General features: G+C 38.9%; 1 protein-coding gene across 1 annotated transcript in view; it reads left to right on the top strand.

Annotated features, from left to right (window-relative positions):
• The first annotated feature begins 5,822 nt into the window (after nt 1-5,822).
• adgrg1 (adhesion G protein-coupled receptor G1) overlaps nt 5,823-23,626 on the top strand; it is a 39,348-nt gene continuing 21,544 nt past the window's right edge. Inside the window, exon 1 of the mRNA XM_057832708.1 lies at nt 5,823-6,286. The gene's annotated coding sequence lies outside the window, so the exon portion shown is untranslated. The remainder of the gene's footprint in view (nt 6,287-23,626) is intronic.

The following is a 23,626-nucleotide window of genomic DNA, read 5'->3' as shown; positions in this document are numbered from 1 at the left end:
CATGTTCAATGGATTTTTTTTAATAACCCAGATATCTCAAAGTAACACATTATAGAGCTGTAATTGAAATACCGTGAAACCAGCACATGCCTAATCTATATATTTTAATACATTTTTAAGCACTTCAAATGTAATAATTATAAGTTTTAAACATGTGACTGTCCCACCGAATTATTTTTAAACAAAAATAAAGTAGAAAAATGTTTGTCTTTATTAAATGCTTCATTGAGTAAGTTCACTCAAATCTGCTCAAGCTGCTCACTTACGCACAATGAGTTGCCACAGCATCTATAACTAGCTAAACGATGATTGACACATGCGGCACTTTGAAGTTTCGGCTTCCAAGCATCTCAGGCAAGATGAAACTTTAATGTTTGTCAATCATCGTTAACCTTAATGAGCAACTCCAGTGCACTGCCTGACAAAGAAAAGCAGCAAGGGGGAGGTTAAGACTACATGATCGGATTGGGACAGTTCATCTGTATTTATTTTTTAATTGAAAAGAAATCTGCGATGGACTGAAGGCGCAAAGTTTGAAGTGCGAAGTAGCGAGGGTTCACTATATTCCCTTGGGCATGTATTTGTCTATGTCGTGGTACAAAATAAGCAATTCTATATTTTGACCTTTAGATGGCGACATAGAGTAAATAAATCGTTATGAAGCGTCCTCATATCTACCGGCGTAGGTACAAAAACTGCTTGGGTGCACAAACTGTTCGGGAGGGCTGCGCGTAACACTATTTACGTTGTCTGTTTGGGTGAGGAGTTATAATGTGCTTGCGTAAAAGTGTGTCGTGATCTTGCTCATACTAAATTACTAAAACATGTTTTTATTATTTGATTTGGGAAAAAAACACATAAGCATCTTCAACCAGGCCTTTTTCAAAAGTCCACATTTCATTCAGCTATGGTTGCTTATTTCCCTCAAATCATTAACAAATTTGGTGATAAAAACATGTATTAGCATGTTGCTACAAGATGTGTTCAAGTGGTCAGATACGTTTGCGACGCATTTTTAATCAGGCACTTTTAAAAGACGGCATTTCATTCAGCTACTGTTGCACATTTACCTCAAATTATTTTTAAAAAATGGGCAATAAAAACATGTATTAGCATGTTGCTACAAGATGTGTTTAAGTTGTCAGATACGTTTGCGACGCATTTTTAATCGGGCACTTTTAAAAGACCGCATTTCATTCAGCTATTGTTGCACATTTACCTCAAATTATTAACAAATTGGGCAATAAAAACATGTATTAGCATATTGCTACAAAATGTGTTCAAGTTGTCAGATACATTTGCGACGCATTTTTAATCAGGCACTTTTAAAAGAACGCATTTCATTTAGCTATTGTTGCACATTTAACTCATATTATTAACAAATTGAGTAATAAAAACATGTATTAGCATGTCGCTACAAGATGTGTTCAAGTTGTCAAATACGTTTGCGACGCATTTTTAATCAGGCACTTTTAAAAGACCGCATTTCATTCAGCTATTGTCGCACATTTACCTCAAATTATTAACAAATTGGGTAATAAAAACATGTATTAGCATGTTGCTACAAGATGTGTTTAAGTTGTCAGATACGTTTGCGACACATTTTTAATCAGGCACTTTTAAAAGACCGCATTTCAATCAGCTATTGTTGCACATTTACCACAAATTATTTAAAAATTAGACTATAAAAACATGTATTAGCATGTCGCTACAAGATGTGTTCAAGTGGTTAGACATGTTTGCAACACATTTTTAATCAGGCACTTTTACATGAGCACATTACGACTACTTGGCCCATCATATAGCTTGAATAGGGTGACACGCAAACCCCCGAATGGTTTGTGTACCTACACCGGCACAGTTAGTCGAAAGTGTTCATTGGGCTTCATCAGAACATCACCATTGCTATTGCTTGGCAGAGTTCAAAGGGCCTCAAGGAATCAAGGTCAAGGTGAAAAATGAGTTTGTAGTATGTGCTGTGATTTGACTGGAGATGCAGGTACGTATCAGTCATACATGGGGGTCAGGTTTCAACAAGGTCACGGCTCAGTGCAAGGAATGTGCACCTTGCTCTGTTGATAACTCATCTATTAAGGTCTGTGCCTCAGTCACCTGGATGATTACTTAAGATTAAGTTTTATTGTGCTGACTCCCCCCTGGGTCATCCTTCTGCTTTCTTCTCCACTTCCCCCTTTCTCACGCTTGCATTTACGCTTTCACAGATGAACTTGCAGTCGTTACGCCGTCTGTGTACTCACCGCTATCAGCCAGACAGCGGTTGTTAGTGGGGGGAGTGGGGGGGTGACATTGGCTGAGCCCACGCAGCCGAGATCCTGTGCGGATGAGCCCACACCTACAAAAGCACACACCAGGTGTTTCTTCATTCCTTCCTTTTTAAATTTGAAAGCCTCTTTAAGTGCAGCAACCTCACACACATCACACACTCTGACAATTGTTTGAAATAAGTAAACAAAATGAGATTTTGATGCTGTCGTGACGGATAGAACTTTGTCACACAGTGCTGCAGGGCCAACTGTAATGTTTGCCAGACGCCTTTTATTGTCTCAGTTCAAACTCCTCCAGAAAACAGCATGTGAAAACGGAAAATGTATTTTTTTTGTTTTTTTGTTCCCCTTCTCCAGACAATGAAAATCCCCATTCCTCATAAGGAAATGAAATCCAAACATTTATTTCATGATGTGGTCTGGTCGGTAAGACAATCCAAAATTCATTTTGAACTGATTTTATACATTTTAAAGCAGAGTTCGCTAGATGCTTCAATACTTTGGCAGTACTGCGAAAACAGAACTAATTACCATACCTAGGAATTTTAACAATTGCGTAAATCGAAACTGTAAATATATTACAATGATACAAAAATTTAGTTGAATCCTTCTATGCAGGAATTATGATTTGTTTTTTCACTTAAATTTTATTTGCATTCATGTTTGGACAGTGGTCACAAACCTGCGGCCCGTGGGACAATACTTTGCCGCCCCCAGTTGACATCCAATGTAATGTTAGTGCCTGCATGTATTTTGCGATACAAAAAATATATTTAAATGGTTTTAAATCAAATAATTATTTGAAGAAACCATTTTGGGGGGGAAAAAATATTTAAATAGTAATAAGTAAACAAGAATTTAAAAAAAAAAACTTTTAAAGCCTTTCAAAATAAAAATATATATAAGTAATTATAAAATGAAATTAATTAAAATAAAAATTAAAAATAAATTTTAAAAAAATAATACAAACTGAAAAAAAGAATTCAATTAAGCGTGGCCTTGATATATATTGCTTTGGCAATTTTATTGATTTTTCTTTAATATCTCTCGTAACCTTGCATCGTTTAATTCTTTGGCTGCCATTGAGCATTGATGGCAATAGACAGATGAAATTGATTGGACGTCTATTGCCGTCAATTTTTCCAATTTCCCTCTTGTTCTAACTACCACAACACATACTGTTAACTGGGCTGCCAGTGAATGAGTAAAGAAATGATAACTTTTAAATAGATGTCCACAGTAGTGACCTCTGTCCCTGAAAGGGTTAACACAATTTTTATCTCATTGTATGGCACTGCCATAAAAAATTGTTTGCATATTATTTGATTTAAATAATAAAATCAATAAAAGCAAAATTGCACCTATCCATACATATTTGACAGACTAATATCCAGTAACCATTTATTCTCCTTTCAATAAACTTCCTTGACTTCAGCGTCTACTTTCCTATTTACACAAAATGGACTTTGGTAGTCACTTAGGCCACTTCAGAATAGAGCCGATTTACAGTGCTGGCCAAAAGTATTGGCACCCCTGCAATTCTGTCAGATAATGCTCAATTTCTCCCAGAAAACTACTGCAATTACAAATGCTTTGGTAGTAATTTCTTTATTTATTTTGCTTGCAATGAAAAAACACAAAAGAGAAAAAAAAAAAAAAAAAAATCATGATCATTTTACACAAAACTCCAAAAATGGGCTGGACAAAAGTACTGGCACCCTTTGAAAAATCATGTGATGCTTCTCTAATTTGTATAATTAACAGAACCTGTTACTTACCTGTGGCAGATAACAGGTGGTGGCAATAACTAAATCACACTTGCAGCCAGTTAAAATGGATTAAAGTTGACTCAACCTTTGTCCTGTCTCCTTGTGTGTACCACATTGTGCATGGAGAAAAGAAAGAAGACCAAAGACCTGTCTGAGGACTTGCAAAGAAAAATTGTGAGTAGGCATGGGCAATCTCAAGGCTACAAGTCCATCTCCAAAGACCTGAATGTTCCTGTGTGTACCGTGCACAGTCTCATCAATAAGTGTAAAGCCCATGGCACTGTGGCAAACCTCCCTAGATGTGGCCGGAAAAGAAAAATTGATGAGAGATTTCAACAAAAGATTGTGCGGAGGGCGGATAAAGGACCTCGACTGACATCTAAACAAGTTCAATCTGTCCTGCAGTCCAAGGGTACAACAGTGTCAACCCGTACTATCCGTCGGTGTCTGAATGAAAAGGGACTGTATGGTAGGATACCCAGGAAGACCCCACTTCTGACCCAGAGACATAAAAAAGCCAGGCTGGAGTTTGCCAAAACTCACCTGAGAAAGCCCAAAACGTTTTGGAAGAATGTTCTCTGGTCAGATGAGACAAAAGCAGAGCTTTTTGGGAATTAACATAGAGTTTACAGGGAGGAAAAAACAAGGCCTTCAAAGAAAAGAACACAGTCCCCACAGTCAAACATTGTGGAGGTTCCCTGATGTTTTGGAGTTGCTTTGCTTCCTCTGGCACTTGACTGTTTGACCGTGTGCATGGCAATATGGAGTCTGAAGACTACCAACAAATTTTACTGTATAACATAGGGCCCAGTATGAGAAAGCTGGGTCTCCCTCAGAGGTCATGGGTCTTCCAGCAGGACAATGACCCAAAACACACTTCAAAAAGCACTAGAAAATGGTTTGAGATAAAGAACTGGAGACTTCTAAAGTGGCCAGCAATGAGTCCAGACCTGAATTCCATAGAACACCTGTGGAGAGATCTGAAGAAGGCACCCTTCAAATCTCAGAGACCTGGAGCAGTTGGCCAACGAAGAATGGTCTAAAATTCCAGCACAGCATTATAAGAATCTTATTGGTGGATACTGGAAGCGGTTGTTTGCAGCTATTTTGTCTGTTGGTTGTGCTACCAAGTATTAGGCTGAGGGTGCCAATACTTTTGTCCAGCCCATTCAGTTTTGTGTAAAATGATCATGATCCCCCCCTCCCCCATTGTCTTTTGTGTTTTTACATTGCAAGCAAAATAAATGAAGATATTACTACCAAAGCATTTGTAATTGCAGTCATTTTCTGGGAGAAATTGAGCATTATCTGACAGAATTGCAGGGGTGCCAATACTTTTGGCCTGCACTGTGCACCTCACCCCTTAAAAAATGAATAAACAAATATTACTCATCAATTGGTTTTCCAAAGCGATAAGAGTCAAGTCTGCAGAAAGTCCTCGGATTCAGACTTGAACCACATTACGTCTTTTGACATCCTTGCATTCATGTCTACTGCTCCTCTTACACCTTGCTTCATTGACTACAAGCCAAACCAGACAGACGTCGCTTCAAAAATAAAATGTATAAGACAACGATCTCCATTTATGATTCTGCAGTTATTTTAATCCACGCAGTCCGCACTTTTATACTCAACGTATTCGGAAACATCATGCAAATGTTGACAACAAATCCAACATACAAGAGACGAACGAACTGACAAGGCTGTCGCGTAGGTTTGTCTTTTATTGTGAAAGTCTTTACCGGAATCTCTTCTGGATGTAAACCGTACTTGACATAACGAGTGGACCCACCTTTACACCTCGCGCCCGCTTTTCACAAGATTCGCAACGACCTGGAATAAAGGCTCATTTAGCGACTCTTCTAACCAGCGTACTGCGTCTTTTTGTGAAACTTTCCTTCCAGTACCTTCTATGTAGCTACCGTACAGTGTTTTTTAAATGTTGGCGAAACGAAGCAAAACAACAGGTGGACACGAGTCGTCTCCTCTTCCCTGATTTTTCCCGAAACCTGCGCCAACTTGGTTTTGGATAGACTTTATCATCATTTGACGAGGATTGTGCCAAAATCGAATCACGTCCCTTCTTTTCTGGCAACTTTTGCTCTTCACGGCTGAACAATTTAAAACATTTTGGGAGATTTTACCCGGTTATTTATTTACCCGGGCGGTCGTACGAGTCAAAACCGTGAGGTCTACTCTGGAGGTTCGCTGCTGACTGTGGAACTGCCGCAGGTAAGATATTTGACCATGTATTGAAAGTATGGCTATTTTTGTAAATGGAGACCCAACTTATAGAGTTTCATTACATTTCTTTTTAAAATGTCTTTTTTTTTTTTTTTTTTATTAGAATATTTTATAATTGTCTGTAGTTTGGCGAATATTATTAAGATGGAAATGAATGTTGTATGTATATTTTTCAATGCAGTATTTTTTTCAACTGAGGATTTCGCGCTCAAATCGTTTGTAACATTTTTTAGAAGCACTGAATTTCTTTCACAAGAAATTAGACGTTTTATTATTTTTTCCCCAGTTGTGTTCTAAATTCATTTCAAAATGTGAGCGTTTCCCCTCTGCTCACCTTCTACTCGTCTGACTGTGACTGTAAGATTTTTTTTTTTTTGTCCAATTAGGTTTCAGCTTTTAGGTGTTGCCGTGTAAATGTAATCTGCCCACAGCCTTCAAAATGCCAAGTGCTGAATTCTGCTGTATACAAAAGGCAATAATTTAAAGTAACACTTGGTAACTTTTCAACCTTTATAAAATATTTTCATAACATTTGTGATATGTTGACTGAGAAGTTGAATGACACCTCTTTTACATGTGGAGGGGGTCTGTATCGCCTTTACTGGCACTAATTAAGTAGGGTGGCAGTGTTGTTAATCTTTAAAGTAGTGCTGCAACGATTAATCGATTAACTCGAGTATTCGATTAATAAAAAAATATTCGAATTCAATTTTGTTGCTTCGAGTATTCGTTTAATTAAAGTGGTGTTGTAATGGTTTATTTTGAAAGTGTTTGCATTTCGTTTTATTGATTAGGGTGGATACACTGCCCTTTGGTCTGCCTCATTTTACATGGCTGAATCCAACTGCTCCCTGTTAAGACCAATGTAAGCTTTAATGCAAGTTTTTGTTTGATCTAATGTTTTTTTATTGCATTCATAAATTATAGATATATTTAGCCGCTTTTTGGTGGGAATATGTGTCTGAACCATTTGTTAAGACCATTGTAAAAAAAATAAAAAAAATAAAAAGTTAGCATTTTATAGCATTTGAGCTAGCAGCTTTTTGCAATGTAATTTAGGCAATTTTTCTTTTGCTGTACATAGACCCTCATTTATTTATTTTTTAATACCGTTTGAGGCTCAGCTCAGGTATTTTAATTTTTTATGTTCCTTATCCGATTACTCGATTATTCGAACTAATTCATCGATTAATCGACTACTAAAATAATCAATAGCTGCAGCCCTACTTTAAACTAATTAATTGGTTACAAATTACTTCTCCCAAAAAGTAACTGATTTAGTAACTCAGTTACCTGAATGTAAGAGTAATTAGTTCCTTGGCAAAGTAACTGTTTTTTGTTTTTTTTCCATTCAATTTTCCATTCAAAAAAAAAACCTTGGTCACACTATGTTCAAAGGATTTTTGGGACAGTCTCCCTAGCCCAATTCTTTACCCGAAACTTAACTAGAAGCAGGGGTATTGTGGGTATTGCGATAACTAGATAGTAATCTTTGCTCTGTTTGGAAGTCATTTAATGTTGTAAATCAACCGTTAAAGTTGTTAAAATTGCTCCCATTACTGCATTAGTTCCCTTCTGTCTACTTTCTACACGTGAAAGTTTTAAAACGGTTTCATCATTTAAAGATGGATTCAAGTCAAGATTTTGCCGATTTAGGAGTATTTTAGATGAAAAGTTACTTAGGTTGGCTAGGAAGGCTCTCTACAACAGAGCCTTTCTGATAAGTCTACTGCTTGAAGGTGGCAGCTGTTTACTAACGCCGGCAAGTGTATCATTTCGCATCTCGTTCATATAAATGCGATATCTAGCGTAGCATCATGTGGGCGTACTTTGTAGGCTGTTGGCAACAGTCAGGTATTATTGGAGCCGCCTAGCATCGCGTTTGCAACGGCGTCACAACTCCCTCTTTCCCACTCCCGCTCTTCTCTCTTCGTATCTCGCAGACTTTTTTCACGTCATTCAACCAACGTAGTAATGCACGCCTTTACATCCTCAGTAACGGTAACGGCGTTGCAAAGATGAGAAAAGTAATTAATTAGATTACTCACTACTGAAAAAATGACACCGTTAGTAACGCCGTTATTAACAACACTGGTGGCAGGAACCCTGGCACACACAAAAAATTACAAATGTGCTGACTACTTTAAGGCATACGTTATTTCCCCCTTTCCCCATCCATTTTAAAGACGGAGGTCGATACAAACGCTTTCACGCGAATGCTGCAAAGAGGGCAGAGCAACAAAAGACAAAAAGTTTTGTCTGAGGAGGCTTTCACTCGCCTCAACCGAACGTCCAAACTCGTCAGTGTGGTGGTGGTGGTGGTGGGTGGGGGTGATGGGGTGTTTAGAGTTAAGCCACATGGTTGCTAACCATCATATGCTATTGTTTAGCCACATATTAGATTCCTTACCTTATTACTATTCGTCCTTCACACAGCTGCTGGAAACAGAAATGTTGGTTAATCCATCTACAGGCGACGGAGAGATTGATTTGTGATTGATTGATGATTTTACGACACTGTTTGGTGTGCGCTGGTCCTCATGGGAAACACGGTCTTCCTTAAGGCAAAATATTACCGCTTTTGTCCACTGGTGTCGCTAAAATCGACCAAAACTGAAAAGCTACCAAATGTTGCTTTAATTTATAAATATTCACCACTCTCATGCCTTGCTTTAATTCATTTCATAAATATTCACCACTCGCCTTTGCTCAGGCTCTGCGTGACATCATTTTACCGTCCTCCTTTGTGATTTTTTTTTATGGGAGGATGATGACATACTGGATTAAAAATTGATTGTCACACTGGATTTTAAAAAAAATCAAATTTCACAACATAACCCATTCAAGCTCTATTGGTGATTTGTTATTGAAATTCAAACAAGATGTTAAATTCAGCCACTGCCATTAGCTAGAGTGGTATGAAAAAGTATCTGAACCTTTTTCTCACATTTCTGCATAAAATCACCATCAAATGAGATCTGATCTCTGTGAAAATCACACAGATGAAAAAACAGGGTCTGCTTTAACTTAAACCACTCAAACATTTATGGGTTTTCATATTTTGATGAGGATTGTATGCAAACAATGACAGAAGGGAGGAAAAATAAGTAAGTGAACCATCACATTTATTATATTGTGGCAGCAATAACTTCAACCATCGTTCAGGACTAATCTTGGCCCATTCTTCTCTATAAAACTGCTGTAGTTCAGTCAGATTCCTGGGATGTCTGGCATGAATCGCTGTCTTAAGGTCATGCCACAGCATCTCAATGGTGTTCAAGTTTGGACTTTGACTTGGCCACTCCAGAACGTGCATTTTGTTCTTCTGAAATATTTCTGAAGTTGATTTACTTCCGTATTTTGGATCATTGTCTTGTTGCAGCATCCATCCTCTTTTTAGTCTCAACTGTCTGACAGATGACTTCAGGTTTTCCTGCAAAACATCCTGATAAACTTTTGAATTCATTCTTCCATTAATGATTGCAAGTTGTCCAGGCCCTGAGGTAGCAAAACACCCCCAAATCATGATGCTACCTCCACAAAATATTTTGCCAAAACTTCTGTGGCATGTGCAAGTGCCTTTTTGCGAAAATTAAACGAGCAACAATGTTTTTTTCTTTTTCTTTTTAGAGATCAGTGGGTTCCTCTGCATAGTCCTCCCATGAACACCATTCTTGGCCATAGTTTTACATATAGTTGATGTGTTAACAGAGATATTGGAATGTGCCAGGGATTTCTGTAAGTCTTTAGCAGACACTCTAGGGTTCTTTTTTACCTCTCGAGTTTTCTGCGCTGATTTTTTGGCGTCATCTTTGATAGACGGCCACTCCTTGGGAGAGAAGCAACAGTGCCAAATGCTCTCCATTTTCAGACTTCTCTGACTGTCGATTGATGAACATTCAGAATTTTAGAGATGGTTTTTGTATCCTTTCCCAGCTTTGTACAAATCAACAATCCTTGAGCGCAGGTCTTCAGACAGCTCTTTTGACCGAGCCATGATGCACATCAGACAATGCATCTCATCATGACAATTTTTTACTAGATGTGTGTTTTATAGTGGGCAGGCCAGCTTTAAACCACTCATCAGTGATTGGGAACATACCTGACTTAAATTGTTTGGTAAAAATTAGTTTCAATTGCTCTTTAAGTCTCCTTAGGCAGAGGCTTCACTTGCTTATTTTTACCCCTTCTGTCATTGTTTGCATGCTATCCGCATTAAAATATGAAAATCTATAAATGTTTGGGTGGTTTTAGTTAAAACAGAAATTGTTTTTACATCTGTGTGATTTTGACAAAGATCAGATCACATTTGATGGTGATTTTTTGCAGAAATGTTAGAAATTCCAAAAGGTTCAGATACTTTTTCATATCACTGTATATGAACTTTTTTTCTACATCATCTTGAAGACTTTACCACTCGAAAACACTTCACACTTGAATTTTTCAACTAATATTGCATTTGTACTATTACAAAAAGAGAATCGTGTAGAAGTGGGATTGAACGAATATATAGAAGCAATTAATATTGAGCCAAATTTCTCACTAAAAGTTTGAGGAAATTAAGATTTACATGGTGACAACAATAGCACCTTTTCAATTAATGTGGGTTTACATGAAAAGGAAGCACTTGACTCGATGTATGTGAACCCGTAATGTGGTTTCTTTACAGTGTCAATCAAAGGTTTTGACTCATCGCTAATGCACTTGAGGTGTGAAATTTCCACCTCTGCATGAAACTGATAAGCTTCTGCTTTTCTTTTAGCAAACTTAGCACACCCTTTCCCCCCTCGAACAAAAATAAGGATTATTGTAATACTTGAGTATAATAGCAGTGACATGCAGAAAGGCGTGCTTTAAAAATAAATACAATTGTGAAATTACACTCAAAAAGCGCCTGGAAATAAACCCTCATGAAAAACTGTTATATTGGTGCTTTCATGATCCTATACCATATGTGAAATGCAAATAATGCAACCGATGCGTGACTCACTGCCTTTCACATTGACTTAATTTTGCATAATGAGGAATAGAAAGCCCCTGGTGGCAATTTAAACTGCCTGACCCCCACCTAAGGTGACACCAGAAGGTATGTGTGTCTGTAATGAAAGCATCATAATATTCTGGCCTTTGTTCTCTTATGAGATGTCGTATTGATTTATTCTCTGCCCCTATGGAACTGTGTGTTCCACCTGCTCCTCCATTTTCTTGACCCTCATCTACACACATGGACCATCTCCATGGTGATAGCAAGAATGCAACGTACACAGGCACACGCGTAGCCTAGGGAGCATTCCAGCCATCTTTTTTAAGCCTCTTTTCGTGCTCAGTCCTGCGTTTCCTTACATGCAGACTCTTTTAAGTGTTGCGAGTCCCCGCAGGAGCTGAGCTCAGGATATGAGCTGCAAATCTACACACGACAAGGCACAGGTTACCGCTCTGCTTCTCAGATTGTGTGCGCACAAAACAAAAGCTTGCATCTTATCTTACAGTCGCACAACATTTCTGCACAGAGCACATTTCTCACAGTGCAAGTGATAAAGGAAGTTTCCACACCAACATTGCCACTCGCCTCCATGGGATCAGGAGAGTGCACAGGCATAAAGCATTAAAAGAATAACTAACTAAATGTACCATTGGAGCAATAGGAGACATTGTTTATGCAAGTGACATTTGCAAAATCAATGGGGGAGCAGCTACAATATTGACAGTGTATTGATGTGCTTTTTAAAGGACCCTGAAGGAATTACGCATCCAAGACATATTTGTCTATCTCACGTCTTAGAGTTCCATATTGAAACATTGTTTAACGTGACATTTTTTCATAGAGGTGGCCAGATGGGGCCACTTAAAATCTTGGTGGGGCCTAAACTAAAAGCCATAATTGCAGGGGTTTTATACGTTGTTGTAGGCCAGTAGAAAGATATCAGAAAGACTTAAAGACACTGATTTCTTTTGTTAAATGTACGGTTTATGCTAATGAATACATAACATAATAAACATATAGTGGGGAGAACAAGTATTTGATACACAGTCAATGGGAAAACCTATTGGCAGTGTATCAAATACTTGTTCTCCCCACTGTACTGTAATTGTTGTGAAACTCAAAATGTTGATTTGACTGTTATGGACTTTTCACATTAAACATAACAATAAACCAAAGTATATACTGACGGATTTTTGTTTAACACAATGTAAATATACTGTATCACAAAAATAATTACTACATAAGTGTTCTTTTCGTCAACGATGACGATAATGAATATGAAGGCTGCAGCTATCGAATATTTTAGTAATCGAGTAATCGACTGAAAATCCTATCGATTAATCGAGTATTCGGATAAAACATATATTTTTTAGGTAAAGAGTAATTATAAATATACACGGGAAAACAAGACATTTCATCTAATATTGAACCATTTTCAGTCAATCTGTCGTTATTTTCAATGTACAAAATTGAACTTTTTGGCCACAATGCAAAACGATATGTTTGGCGTAAAAGCAACACAGCTCATCACCCTGAACACACCATCCCCACTGTCAAACATGGTGGTGGCAGCATCATGGTTTGGGCCTGCTTTTCTTCAGCAGGGACAGGGAAGATGGTTAAAATTGACGGGAAGATGGATGCAGCCAAATACAGGAACATTCTGGAAGAAAACCTGTTGGTATCTGCACAAGACCTGAGACTGGGATGGAGATTTATCTTCCAACAGGACAATGATCCAAAACATAAAGCCAAATCTACAATGAAATGGTTAAAAAATAAACGTATCCAGTTGTGAGAATGGCCAAGTCAAAGTCCAGACCTGAATCCAATCGAGAATCTGTGGAAAGAGCTGAAGACTGCTGTTCACAAACACTCTCCTCACTGAGCTCGAGCTGTTTTGCAAGGAAGAATGGGCAAGAATGTCAGTCTCTCGATGTGCAAAACTGATAGAAACATACCCCAAGCGACTTGCAGCTGTAATTGGAGCAAAAGGTGGCGCTACAAAGTATTAACGCAAGGGGGCCGAATAATATTGCACGCCCCACTTTTCAGTTTTTTATTTGTTAAAAAAGTTTAAATTATCCAATAAATTTTGTTTCACTTCATGATTGTGTCCCACTTGTTGATTCTTGACAAAAAATTAAAATTTTATATCTTTATGTTTGAAGCCTGAAATGTGGCGAAAGGTTGCAACGTTCAAGGGGGCCGAATACTTTTGCAAGGCACTGTATATTAGGGCTGTCAAAATTATCGCGTTAACGGGCATTAATTAATTTTTTTCATTAATCACGTTAAAATACTTGACGCAATTAACGCAGATGCCCCGCTCAGACAGATTTAAATGACAGTACAGTGAAACGCTCACTTGTTGTGTTTTATGGAGTTTTGCCGCCCTCTGCTGGCACTTGGGTGCGACTGATTTGATAGGCTTCAGCACCCATGAGCATTGTGTAAGTAATTATTGACATCAACAATGGCGGGCTACTAGTTTGTTTTTTGATTGAAAATTTTACAAATTTTATTTAAACGAAAACATTAAGAAGGGTTTTAATATAAAATTACTATAACTTGTACTAACATTTTTCTTTTAAGAACTACAAGTCTTTCTATCCATGGATCGCTTCAACAGAATGTTAATAATGTTAATGCCATCTTGTTGATTTATTGTTATAATAAACAAATACAGTCCTTATGTACCGTATGTTGAATGTATATATCCATCTTGTGTCTTATCTTTCTATTCCAACAATAATTTACAGAAAAATATGGCATATTTTATTAGGGCTGCAGCTATCGAATATTTTAGTAATCGAGTAATCGACTGAAAATTCTATCGATTAATCGAGTAATCGGATAAAACAAATATATTTTTAGGTGAAGAGCAATTATAAATATACATGAGAAAACAAGACATTTCATCTAATCTTGAACCATTTTCAGCCAATAAATGTCTTTATTTTCGATGTATATTGTTGAAAACAGCCAACAATTGCATCTCAGATGTAACTAGAAAAAAAAAAGACTAATTCACTGCTTTCACACAAAAAACTTTTAGATCTTATTAAAAAAAAAAAAAAAAAAATATATATATATATATATATATATATATATATATATCTTACCTAAAAATGCCGTTACGCTTGATTACACACATCACTTAAAAGTTAGGATTTTTCCCACGTGTTTCAATTGAATTTCTATTTGTGTCAAGCCATTTTTAAGTTCGTTAAGTTTTAAGTTAGTCTAAACTGTAATTCCTGATAGGATTTTGAGTTTTTGCAGTGTTCAAAATAAATGTACGATACAGACTGTATTGGAGCACATTAGGGACCAGTGCTACTTGGTGTTTTATCCAGCAGTGACTACTGAGCTAAAATTGATAGTTAGCATTATTAAGTTTTTATTTTACACCCTCATCACTCCACAATGCTATGTTATGTTAAAGCCTGTATGTAAGACACGTTAGCTACGCATCGACAGTGGTCATAATTAATAGAAACCTAGCCCTCCGCAGGGCTAACGTTACGTGAGCTAGTAGTGACAGTAACGTTAATGTTATTTATTAGCGCTTAGCGCTCTTTATTAGCGCTTAGCGCTCTACTGCTTTAATATGGCGGCTGTTTACTAACGCTGCCCACACGCGACCGAGTTTGTCATTTTGCATCTAGTTCAACATACATGTGATCTCTATGAGACACACCAGACGCTACGTGCTATCAACGTAGCATCGTGCGGGCTAGTATTTAGTAACGTCGGCTGTCGGCTGCAGTAAGTTGTTTTTTTGTTTTTTTTTCTTCCTCTCCGCATGTGACATCAGCGCGTTGTCCCGCATTAAAAGTAGTCAGAGCAAAACGTGATGCTTAGCGCTGTCAAAATAAACGATTACTCGAGGTGAATAAAATTACTTGGATCAGTTTTTAAACTCGAGTTACTCGAGTTGCTCAAGTATTCGTTTCAGCTCTATATTTTATAGATGGTTTGAATTGCGATTAATTGCGATTCATTAATTTTTAAGCTGTAATTAACTCGATTAAAAATTTTAATCGTTTGACAGCCCTAATATATATATTTCTTACCTAAAAATGCCATTACGCTTGATAACACACATCACTTAAAAGTTAGGTGTTTTTCCCACGTGTTTCAATTGAATTTCCATTTGTGTCAAGCCATTTTTAAGTTCCAGTTAAGTTTTAAGTTAGTCTAAACTGTAAGTCCTGATAGGATTTTGAGTTTTTGCTGTGTTCAAAATAAATGTATTGTAACATATAGGGTTATAATATGGTGGGGATATTTGGATGCGTTCCTGAATGCACCGCGTGACGTGCTGGGGTGAGGGGGGTGGGGGAGAGCGAGAGACGTGCCTTCCTGTTGTTGTTGTCGTTCCACAAGTTCCCCAAAAATAAACAATTGCAATCTAACGAAGCGGCTGACTCTTTGTCAACGTTACAGTATGATACCTGCTGTATTGGAGCACATTAGGGACCAGTGCTACTTGGTGTTTTATCCAGCAGTGACTACTGCGCTAAAATTGACAGTTAGCTTTATCATATTTTCATTTTACACCCTCATCAGTCTACAACGCTATGTTTTCGCAGATTAAATACAGCCTGTATGTAAGACACGTTAGCCACGCGCAGGGCTAACATTACGCGAGCGAGTAACATTAATCTTATTTATTAGTGCTGAGAAGTGTACTGCTTTAAGATGGTGGCTGTTTACTAACACCGCTGACTCTGTAATTTCTCATCTAGTGCAACATACATGTGATATCTATGAGACGCATCAGATGCTACCTGCTACTGCCGTAGCATCATGCGGGCTAGTTTTTAGCAACGTCGGCGTAATTTGTAGCGTCTGTCGGCTGCAGAAAGTTTTTTTTATATTTTTTTATTGCTTCTTCATCTACGCACGTGACATCAGCGCGTTGTCCCGCATTAAAAGTAGTCTGGGCAAAACGTGATGCTTAGAGCTGGCAAAATTAAACAATTCCTCGAGGTGAATAAAATTACTCGGATCAGTTTTTAAACTCGAGTTACTCGAGTTGCTTGAGTATTCGTTTCAGCTCTAATGAATACATTTTGTCAACGAACATTTTGTTTAATGACGATGACGTCACGATGATGTGCTGAAAACGTGTCTTGGGAGTCTAAAATATATCGAGATAGATGCCAGTTGTCGTCTGACGACACGAGAACGAGATGAAAATTCGCCATAGTTTCCGTCATAAATTCGCAATTTGTGATATTTTCTTGTTGTATTTGTAGTTAGAACACATTTAGCAGTGTTTGGTCGTGTCACTCATGTGGCGTGCTGCACCCCCCCCCCCTCGCCCCACACAGGCTTAAGCGTGTGCCCATTCCAGGCTCCTTTTGTGAAACGTGTCAGGTGCTGCTGGGTACGTTTTGTTTTCTTATCTTGGCCATGCCATGTTGCTTTAGCTTTTAAAGGTCTGTGCTGAGTGATCATCACACACTAAAATAACTAGTAGAGTTAGCATAGCGTTCGCGTTAGCCTAGCGTTCACGTTAGCATTAGCATTTAGCGCAGTGACCCAGTGTTCGTGGTGTCCGGGTGAGTTTATTTAATTACATATAATGTGCTGTTTTCCTGTTGAGCGTGTATTTTGAGAACTGTCGAACAAAACTACACAGAATCTTGAGTTTTCGATGACTAAAATTAGACAAAGACTAACACATTTTAAAACGACTAAAATATGATAAGTATTTTTGTCTAAAAGACTAAGACGAAAATTAAAATGGCTGCCAAAAACAACACTGCTACTGAATTAACAGAATATAACAAAAGAACATCCAAAAAGGGAATTTAATGCATAAGTTGTGCTACTACTACTAACGTTACAGTGGCGAGTGGGGTGGCCAACACATTTCTAGGGCCATTTGTAGTTGCACCATTGGTATCCACATTGCAGGTTTGGCCAAATTGAGAAATAATCATGTGCATTTTCACCCATCTTAACATTTAAAACTGCATAAAAATAGTGCTTGACCTCCAGTTTCTTTGTTTTTTTTGAGACATTTTGTTGCTCATAAGGAGTATTCAAAACATCAATCATCCATTCCAAGGTCAATCTCACTATTATAATTATGAAAGCAATGTTTTTAAGACACAGTCTTGCAGAGAGCCACAAAAAAAAAAAAAAAAAAAAAAATACCTTCCCTATGATGAAGTGTGACTTAGCAGCTTCTGTATTTTTTTTCAGAGTTGCTAGGACCTAAGACATGTGTAGTACGTTTTGCATTACTGCTACAGGCTTACCCCGATTACACTGAAAAATCCATGGCAACTGTTACATTTTTGCTACTTTGCCATCACTTACCGTTCTGCAGTGGCATTACAAAATGGCAAAAGCTACTTGTAGAGTAGCGTTCATCTTTCTTAAATGGTATAAATTTGCAGTCTAACCAGATTTTCTGAACCGATCATGTCATTTTTAGAAGATCCGAATCGGCTGAAAAAGATCAGTGTTTTAAAATGTATTAATTTTGAAATATTAACTTGGCTGCGATTGACAGCGATAGACAGTGAAACATGATCACTTAATGCCAGCCTTCCCAGTTCAAAAAAGATTAACGTTTATCACTGTCAATGGCAGTGGATGTGTTAAAGCCTAAAAGCCACAAAATAATTTGAGGTATTACAATTAAGGATGTCCCTGACCCAACTGCTTCAATTATTGGAAATGGGTCCGAGCACATCATTTTTAGAACATCGGAGTCGGGTGAAAAAGATTGGGTGTTTTTGTAAAGATGTAAAGATTTTTGTAAAGGGCTACAAAGCAACAAAATAAGACGTAAAAGGATATGGTGAAGGGAAACAAAAAAAATAATGAGAACTTGTATTGAATTGATGAATAGATTAATAAATTACCTAATACCAACATATCGGATCTAGGGTCCCCCCAATTTTTTGTGAAGCTGTGGTGGTTGGCTGCATTGGGGTCAGACAGCCTTACCATGTGGTGCCACGGCTAAATTGCGTCATATCATGACAAATGAGAATTTTTTTTTTCACATTTTTTACCAAGGAGAACCATAACAAAGATCTATTTGAAGTATTACATAAACTAGGCTAATGTCGTAGCTCTCAGCTACGGTACACGTACGTTAAATGCGTAGCTATTTGGCCCTAACACGTACTATATTACCACAAAAATAATAGTGCTTCTTTTAGCAGACCCATTTCAAAGAGTAGTGGGAAATTCTAATAACTGTGTAAAGATTTTTACTAGTTTTAGTGAGAAGGTTAATAGTTTTTTTGTTGTTGTTTGTGAACTACATTTCCACACAAATGCACATCGAACCGAGGTACCATTTAGCTTAACAATGAGAGGTATGAGAGTCATTTTTTTTTTTGTCCCAGAGCTCGGGAAACTTGGGGGGGGGGGGGCATTTCGTCAGCCGTGATTGTGTATGTCCGTTGGCCGAAACAGCCTGATAGCACAGATACAAGTATGCCTGGCCCTCTGCTATTGGATGCGTTGTTGACGTTAGCGCGGTGGCGCTCTGAAAATAGAGCAAGGCTCTTTTTTTGGGCCCTGCCTCTCGGCGCAAACGTCACGGCTTCCCATTCCAGTCATCTCTAAAGGGGGCCACGCATAGTTACGGACATTACAATATATAATGAATAGGTTTCCGCTGAACCCTTCACACTAGGCTCCCACTAGTTTGAAACGGCCTTAAAAAAAGCATGTCATTTGCAAGGCATGGCAGCTTTTATTTTGATGTGGTGGTGCGCCACAATATTTTATGTGTCGGGGAAACCCTGGGATTAATACTAGGTATCTGCAGACCCTCAAAATCAGGTTACTCAAACTCTACTATGGTGCAAAAATATGTGGTCAGGACAACTCTACTATAAAAATTAGAAGTGGCTTGATGTTAGACTTCAAGTTAGTACAATAAATACAGAACGCATACTTCCAAGGCAGCTAAGTAGCTAACTAGTATAGCTAACATCAATTTGTTCACGTTATGTCTGACCTTTCTTTACAAAAGGATTAAAAGCAGAACAATAGCTACTCATTTACTGAAAATTAAGTACCAGTACTCAGAATGTTATTCTGAATTTCCTTTTTATTGCGGGAAAAACTTGTTTATTTAGTTAAATCACTTAAGCTATGAAAGGTCGCTAGCCTAATGCTAGTGTAAACTTTCAGACTTGATTTAAAACACAAAAAATAAACTAGCATTAATGTTGTTGTTGGAATAGACATGTAAGCAATCGCTATTTGAACAAAAACTGCAGAGGGAGCTGTTGGGAGAAATACAATTTTAAATCGAAGCACCAACTGTGTAATGAAAACATATTGCTGTTGTTTGCGCTCTTCCTAGCGACATAGCTAGCATGTTGTTGAAATATGAAGGGTGAGCCGTCTATGGTGTTGCGTGGGCGTCTAATCACTCCTCTCTAACAATCCGAAGTGGTCGGTGACCTTTGAGCCCCATTCACGCGAGCTGTCAACGCAGCTCAGTGGCGGCAAGACAACAAAGAACAACCATTGTGCGACCATTTACTCTTCCGTGCTCGTGTGCAGTCACACTGAAAAAACGGGTCGACATGGTCGTGCGGATGATGGATGTCTCACCGGTGCCCGTGCTTTTCATTCTCAGTTTGACGTCATGTATTTGCGCTTTACCAACCTGAGAATGAAGGCTCATGTGCAGTACTTATAATGTGGCAATGTTTTGAGGTTACAAACTGTGTCAACTAGCTTGCTACCACTCCCACCCCCCAAAATAAAGTATATATGAGAGGGATTTCCGCTTTCGTGATCAGGCCATGAAAGATTGACCATTCAACATTGAGGGAAGGCACATGTTTCACATTCAAAAACACTTTTAATCATTGTAACTATTCAATCTGTATTCATCAATAATTTTATAAATAGTTGCAAATTTATTAAAGGGACAATACGTTGCTTCACCCAGCCTCTGCTTAGTCTCCATCCATCCATCCATCCATCCATCCATCCATCCATCCATCCATCCATCCATCCATCCATCCATCCATCCATCCATCCATCCATCCATCCATCCATCCATCCATCCATCGAATACCCACCGCTTAATCCGGGGTTAGATCGCGGGGGCAGCAGCTTTAGCAGGGAAGCCCAGACTTCCCTCTCCCATAGTCTCTCCAGCATGTCCTGGGTTGTCCCCGGGGCCTCCTCCCGGTGGGACACGCCTGGAACACCTCTCCAGGGAGGCGTCCAGGAGGCATCCAAACCAGATGCCCGAGCCACCTCAGCTGGCTCCTCTCAACGCGGCTCGACCCTGAGTCCATCCTGGATGACCAAGCTTCTCACCCAATCTCTAAGGAAGAGCCCGGACACCATGTGAAGGAAACTCATTTCGGCCCCTTGTATCCGGGATCTTGTTCTTTCGGTCACGACCCAAAACTTGTGACCATAGGTGAGGGTAGGAACGTCCAGTCACTGGTAAATCGAGAGCTTCGCCTTTTGGCTCAGGTTCTTCTTCACCACAACGGACCAGTACAAAGTCATCACTGCATCACTGCAGACTGTACACCGATCTGCCTGTCGATCTCATGCTCCCTTCTACCCTCACTCGTGAACAAGACCCCTAGATACTTGTTCATCCCCAACCCGGAGAGGGCACGTCACTCTTTTCTAACTGAGGACCATGGTCTCGGATTTGCTGATCTTCATCCCAACCGCTTCCCACTCTGCTGCGTACCGCTCCAGTGAGAGTTTGAGATCACGGCTTGATGAAGCCAACGGTAACACATCATCTGCAAAAAGCAGCATCTCTGCCTAGTCTCCGCTTGGCAAAAACACTTTTCCAACCAACTTTTATAACCCTTGTTTTTATCTTTCTGGTGCTGATTTGATGGTCCAAATGCCATTCGTGCTTGTACAAGCATGCGTGACATGGTGGTGGCAGTCCCAAGTTAAAAAAAAAAAAAAAAAAGACAAACCCCCTATAGACCCTACCCACGTGACGTCACAACTCCGCCCTCCTGACTGGTGCCGCCCAATTGTCCGTCAACACATCGTGTTTACCTGTTACGGCTACGTACATTCCTCCTATTTACGGCGTGTTTTTCTGCTCGTTAACATTAATAATCAAAATGGTGAAGGTGTGTGTGGCGGTCGGTTGCAAAAACAGAGAAGATAGACGGAGAGACTTGACGTTCTACCGGATTCCGAGAGACCCGGAGAGGAGAGAGCGAGATGGGCTGCTGCAATTCGACGAGAAAACTGGGCTCCAAACGATTACCACAGATTATGTAGTAGTCATTTTATAACTGGTAAGATGCATTTAATATATATTTAGAGGGTTTTGGGCTGACAACCACAATTAAGATCATTGCTAGACTAATCGCCGACAACATACACGTATGTATGTAGTGAGAGTGCTATCGCTAAACCATATAAACATTAAAAGCCCTAGCTCCATTGACAAATGACATGAAATACATTAGACTTGACAGTGGATGTTAGCAAGAACAAAAGATTTTGCATTGAAAATTTCGTAACTCACCTTTCCAAGCACAAGATAGATTCCTGCCGAATTTTCGTGGACGAGGACCTGTTTCACCCAACCAGCAACGAAGTATTTATAAGCCTCCAAGCTCTTAAAGTTTTTCAAACTTTCGTGAGAATAGGCTGATTTTGTGTGGACAAGATAGTTGTACATGTCAGGGTAGCTAGCAGATGTCAGGCAAATACGGCGAACACAGCGGGTCGAAAAACATCGATTTAGGCATCAAATATGGATCTGGCGAATGGATAAACTGAAGCTTTTCCACATAACACCTTTTATGCAACGCGTCAAGTGAGTTTACGGCATCCGAAAGCACCAGGTCTTCCATGAAATGCATTATAAATTGCTCGATCAATTGAGACCATTGATAATACAGACACAAAATGACGGACAAGGGGGCGGAACAATACAGCGATCACGTGATTTTGTGACGTCGGTGGGTAGGGTCTATAGTCCCTTATAATTTTTTAAATCTTGTGTTTTGATAAGCATTATGTTTTCTTTTTTTTTTAACCCATCTACATGACTTGGCCTTTCTGTTTTCTTTTGGGTTTCAATATCAAATGTAGCCCTTGACCACAAATCTTTGCCCTGTTCTGAATTCTGAAGAGAATTTTAGCGTTTTGGTTTCAAATTCAAGTGGTTTGTCACCTTAAAGTGCCTCTCCTGTCTTCCTCTGCTGTTTCCCATGACACAATGCAGTTATGTCTGCCTTTGTCGCAAACCTCATCTTAGCATGCCACGGCATGACTCATCTCTGAATACAATGAGGCCATGCAAAATAGCAACAAAAATTTCCCGGAAAACACCTTCTTATGACGAGCACGGAGGTCAGTGGTGCATGTCTTCATGTTCATACTTTAACGCTGCGGTTGTCAATCATCATGGGTTTCAGAATGAATGAAAAGTGCAGACTGGGTTTGTATCTGCAGACACACATGCACTGGGAAGTGAAAGCAGAGGGGGGAATTCTATCGCTCAATGGGGCAGTGACAATAATTTGTGTGTCTTTGTCTTTTTTCCCAATGTGAGTGTCTGTGTGTAAGTCTGTGTTGTTGGCTTTGTTGTTATATAATTCTAAGTGTTGCGTTGGTGTAATATAATGTATTTGTCTTCTGTTGCCCATTGTCGCATCTTTGTTTCTTTTTTTTCGGGGTGTGTCTGTCCTCGTGTGTGCTGTGTGTGTGCAAATTGTGACACTGTCTTAATGAAGCACAAATCAAGACAATGATGGCACTTGCTATGTATAGGCGCACACTCACACCCTTCTTCCTGTGCCATGTGTGTGTGTTGAATATTGTAAGGCCCTCATATACACAGTAACGCGTTGTGTTGCCAGGACATTGCTGGCTGTGTGCTTTGGGTGGAGTGATAGTAATGGGTTCACAGCGGACACAAAGCGAACTTCCGCCTCATTTTTCTCATGGGTGTTTATATCACTGGTGGGTGATGGTTGTGTTAAAACCTACGAAGCCTGCCCAACAAATCTATTTTATTAATTTGAGTCTTTAATTATGAATTATTGAAAAAAAGTAATTATTTTGAGGGTTTTTTTGTTGTTTTTTGCCCTAGCTATAAACTAGCTATTCAATAAATTATTCCATGAGGAAGAGTTTTTCTTCTGTAAAATTATTACTTTGGATTTGGAGAGTGACAGCACAAATAGTTGTTCTTTTTGTAGCCAATTAGAAAAATACAAAATAATAAAGCCTAGAACCAGGTATGACTGCAAGCATTCCCCGGAGTTGAGCCTTCTCTGACTATGTACAAGTATTACCTCTTCTTACATTTATCAGCAGTCGCGCACACAGATCTA

Source organism: Corythoichthys intestinalis, chromosome 1, assembly GCF_030265065.1.
Source record: "Corythoichthys intestinalis isolate RoL2023-P3 chromosome 1, ASM3026506v1, whole genome shotgun sequence".
Classification (NCBI taxonomy): Eukaryota; Metazoa; Chordata; class Actinopteri; order Syngnathiformes; family Syngnathidae; genus Corythoichthys; species Corythoichthys intestinalis.
Note: the sequence above shows the minus strand (reverse complement) of the source record. Positions and strands in the feature narration are given on the sequence as shown.